Here is a 4,888-nt window from a genome sequence, read left to right on the forward strand (position 1 = left end):
TTGTTTGACATGATTTTTTTTTTATTGAATAATTGTGAAACAAATCTAACTCCATACAGACATTTTACATTTTGTTTTGAGTTGAAATGTACTGAAGTCTTATTTAAGTTTGAGTGTTTAGCTTGTTAATTGTATTGTTAGAAGCAATTGTTTGCACTATTCAAAGACACTTTTTATTAAACTGTGGCAATAGCAACGCTATAGTTAATTTCTATCATAACTATAAGTTTCAGGCTCAGGATGTTTTTTTTTACTTTAAGCCCTGATCTATACTGTACTTACTTTAAAGGTAATCTGTCAGAATTAATTACGGTACAGCTACTGTGCATTTACAGTCAAATTCTGGCATCTGTAGCTGCCAGTATTTTACTGTAAATTTACAGGATTATTTCTTAGTGTGGAGTCAACACTGACATGCAGTAAACAGCTGATGAAGCTCAGCAGCAAGTGGAAAATTACTAAATGACAAAGACTACAAACGACACGCCTGTCAAGGGAATTAAATATGGTAAATTAGCATTTGAATGTTCAGTAATATTTGATTAGAAATGGGGTAAAAATGTATGTTTTCATTGGCAAAGACATGATTAAAAACTAAACTGGTTTGTCATTTTAACCATATCTATGTAAGACTAATATCATTCACTCTGTTCAGTTAAATATATAAATTAAGTCATCCAGCATTTGTTGTGGTGTTATAACACACGCACACACAGAGAGACCACACAGGAACTGCTTAGACGCCCTTGGTAGCCTGAAGGAAAAAAAAAAAAAAAAAAAACTAAATGAAAAAACAAGCCTTTCCCTTTTAGTTCTACATGATCTACAGCTGGAAATAACAGCAAGAAAAATAACTTCATTTAGAGCTCTATTTTCAGCAATATTAAAACTTTAAAACAAATTTTATCCAGTCAGTATAACAATTGCTGAAGTCTTTTTTTTTTTCTTCTTTGTTTTGGTAAGATTTTGCAATGTGATGCTTTCAGCATCTCGGACATCAACGTCTGGGGAAATGTTGATATAAAACCTTAACAAAAAAAACAACTGTTTTTCAGTGCGTGTCCAGTCCTCACCTCCATCTGTCTGCGCTGTCTTTCAGACCACAGTTTACCCCAGCAGGGATCTGTTCCCAATTACAACCTGGTTTAATGTGTTATTTGTTTCACTTGGACCACATTCAGACAGCCATTGTACCCCTGGCAAAACCTGCCTCAGAAACAATGGCCAATTTAAATGACATAATGTCTAAGCTGCTATCAGATAATGTGACCCACGCAACTACTTGGCCAGGGCCACATTGTGTAGGTTGTAGGAAAAGCTGTATGCATTGTGTCCGTAACATAACACTATGATACAATGCAGGGTTTTGAATGAATGGGTAAGAATAGTTTGACCAAGTTGTAGTTTCTGTTGGATGAGAATAAGTTCAGCAGTTCTTGGTAACAGAACAATACAGTTCATCAGAGCACAATGGGACAATGCAGGAACAGGAACATAAACATGAGCACACAAAGAAGTAACAGCCATAGGAGTGCTGCCTAACTGTATGTGTCCTTTTTTCTTTTTTCTTTCTTTCCTTCTTTTTCCAGTACACATTTTGTTTTGGTGTAAACAGGAAGTCTGTAAATTGCCTTTAAGAAGTATCTTTAGTGATCTGTAATGCCATGTTAATTATCTTGGTGGTTAATGTTTCTTATAATAAAACATGGTGACGTGTTTTGTGGAACCTGTGGTGAAAGCTGAAATGTTTTAGGTCCTGTGTGTTGGATTCACTGTAGTTGTAAATGTAGACTGTAGCTAAATGAATAGTCCTCAACACACCCTGATGGTAGCCATGGGGATTGGTTTGGCCGTTATGAGGTGCTTTTGAAACAAGGATATAGCTTTTAAGATACAGGCTATAATTCCCTTTTTATGTTACCATAAAAATGATGGACTTTAATGTAAAAAGGTATTCCTTCAACTACTGTTAAAGGTGGGGCAAAAATAAGTTTGAAAAGATTTTTGCTACAAAACACATTTTATCATTAGATTAGCCTAATGTACAGTTAGGCTGGTAAGTTATGTAGTTATTGAAAAAAGTTAAATATTAAAGTTGAACAGTTCATGAAACCTCTAGTTTTTCTTTTTAAATAAATTAAGTGGGAATATAAAATCACAATACAGCTGCAGTTCTTTTGTTGTTACGCTGTATCCCATCTTTCCAACTGTGCTAGGATGTTGAAAAATGTGTTATGTTGGCATAAACGGAAGGAAAGGTGAGTTTAGTTTGTGGAACATCAACTCCTGTCATGCCTTTGAATTGTGTTACAGCTTTGGATGTGCCTCTGTTCTGAATAGTGCGGATATCTTGAGAATACGTCTGGTAGATTTTAGAGTCCTTACTTTTGCTGCTACGTCATTCTAAAGTTTAATTCAGATTCTTTTCATTCTTAAGGCTCACATCAAACCCTGATTTGCATCTCCTGGCTCTTTCATTGAGCTGTTGCTTTGAAATTTACAAGGTGGTCTGTCAAATGGTAAATTAACTAAATTTATAGAGCACTTTTTTAATCATTCTGACCACTCAAAGGGCTTCTCAGTGGAGCCACAATCACTCAGTTGCACTCAAAAACATTCACACATTTATAGGCTAATAACTAAGTTTAAGTTGGAGTTGAATGACTTGCCTTACTTCGACTGGAAGCTGGAGTTTACATCTTCTGTCACTGTTATTAAATTTATCTGAAATTGTTGTGAGGAGCTGCTCTTCATAGTGAACATAGGTGTTCAAAGTTAAATGTTTACATTATTAATAACTCTTCTAACATAATCCGTTCACATCAGTGTCTGGGTTATTTGAGTCTTGGCTGTCGTTCTAGCTGTGCATGCATGACACAGCACACGAATCAGCTGACGCTCCCTTTGGCCCTGTTCACATAATCTATTTTAGCAGCTCTTGATGAGGATATATTGATTCTCATCTGTCATCATGCATTCTAAAAAGAAACTTGTTTTTTAGTGCTAATAAGTAAAACAAGTGATAGGCCTGTCGCAATAAACAATAAATCAATTAATCACACGATAAATGAGCCATCAACCTCATTTTAATTTATTGGCTTATCGTTTCTTTCTGCCTTTTTCTCTTTCTGTTAATGACACTGGATGAAAAAAGGCTCAACTCCCCACTGATCCTTCTTTCCTCATCTCCTTAGTGTAATGCCCAGTTCACACTACACACAGCCGACAGTTCACAAAACTGTCAAAACCTGAGAGATGGTAGCCAACAAAATATCGTAGGTATAACGGTTCGATCAGGTTCGATTGTGTAGTGTGTCCAGCCACACGGCAAGAGCAACACACCACATACGAACCAATTTCTCTCACCGACAACAAGATTTCAGAGAGAAAATCCCGGAAAAGCCCACTATATCACACGTGAATTAGTGATTCTTGAGAATAGGGACAAAATGGGTTTTAATTTTCCCCAATTTTTTTTTATTTCTCAATCTTATGTGTGCAGATATGACAAATAATGTTTTGGAAATGTAAAGATGCTAAGGTGCAGGCTCCCAGTTGCAATATTTTTTTTTTAAATTACATTTTTAATCGACCTGACCCAGAACTTTGTCATCACCACCTGACAAAAATAAATATAAAATAATTTTTTAATGACCCTATTAGTGATGTTTTACTCATTTTTACAGACAAATGCTTCTCAAGAAACAAAAAAAAATATTATTTAAAACAAAAAACAAAAAGTCTATCTGACGGAGTTGACAGTGCACGATGGAGTTGACACAGAACTGAAGGTGGTGACAAACTAGTGAGTAAAATAAAATACTTGATACATGTGAAGTAATGCAATTTATGTAAAATATAATAAAATGAATTAACTGCACATTTAAGTGAGATTTGTCAACAATTTCACTGAAAGAGTCACAAAATCTCTGGAGTTAACATCTGACGGAGTTGACGAAATGCCAAACTACCTCAATTTATATGATGTTACTCTGAAGGAGGCCATATTGTACCTCATCAGGTCCATGAAATCTTTACAGTACACCAAAATTAAGCTTTTATTTAACAAAATTTCATCAAAGTTTTGTAAATTGTCAGTTATGGAGTTGACACATCATGGTTGTGACAAACAACTTAGGAATAAAAAGAAGAAAAAAAAACTAAAGAATAACATAAGCTAACCAGAGCTAACTAGCCCTCTCAGCAAAGGAAGACAAAGGTCATGGGGTCCTCAGAAGTGCTGGTGGCCCCCAATAATGCCTGATTTTTTTTAATATTATTTTTATGACTGACGGTCTTGACAAAAACTAGGGACAAATTTCAATGAAGTTGGAAAATATATAAAAATGATTTTTAATTCAATTTATTGATACTTTTATAATTATTTATATGACTACTTATACTTAATTGTCATAATATATAATTTTAGTATTTCTTTAATTGTTTTAAACTATTATACTGTATTGAGTTCTGCTCCTGGACAAGGGATATTAAAGACACCAGCCACCTACTACAATGTTTAAAATAAAAAAAATCAGCAAACACCAGGAAAATATACATTGTTGTGCTCACATGACCCAGGTTAGTTTAGTTAGATATTTGAAAAAAATATTTTGTGTAGATTTTATTCAAATTTTGTGCTTTATCCATAGGACCTGTTTTGTCCCTATTCTCAAGAATCACTGGTAAACAAACACGGCTGATGACGTAGAAGCAATAGTGATAGTTTGTGAGCTTTTAACCCTCGTGTTATGTTCGTTTCTGATGTACAGCTATAATGTTCCCGGGTCAATTTGACCCGGGACCCTCTATAGTGTCAGAAAAAAAAAATCCTCCAAAGCTTTTTTGTGTCTGATTATTAACTCCTATACTAACCATTTCAATCAAT

General features: G+C 34.6%; 1 protein-coding gene across 3 annotated transcripts in view; it reads left to right on the forward strand.

The window, feature by feature from the left end:
* LOC103156109 (vitamin D3 receptor A) overlaps window positions 1–4,888 on the forward strand; it is a 126,928-nt gene that overhangs the window by 54,568 nt on the left and 67,472 nt on the right. Inside the window, exon 1 of one of the 3 annotated variants that reach the window (XM_016664061.1) lies at window positions 110–1,544. The exons of the other annotated variants lie outside the window; for them this stretch is intronic. The gene's annotated coding sequence lies outside the window, so the exon portion shown is untranslated. Of the gene's footprint in view, window positions 1–109; window positions 1,545–4,888 lie in introns of those variants that run through there. 3 annotated transcript variants of the gene reach the window in all.

Source organism: Poecilia formosa, unplaced genomic scaffold (genome assembly GCF_000485575.1).
Source record: "Poecilia formosa unplaced genomic scaffold, Poecilia_formosa-5.1.2 Scaffold464, whole genome shotgun sequence".
Lineage (NCBI taxonomy): Eukaryota > Metazoa > Chordata > Actinopteri > Cyprinodontiformes > Poeciliidae > Poecilia > Poecilia formosa.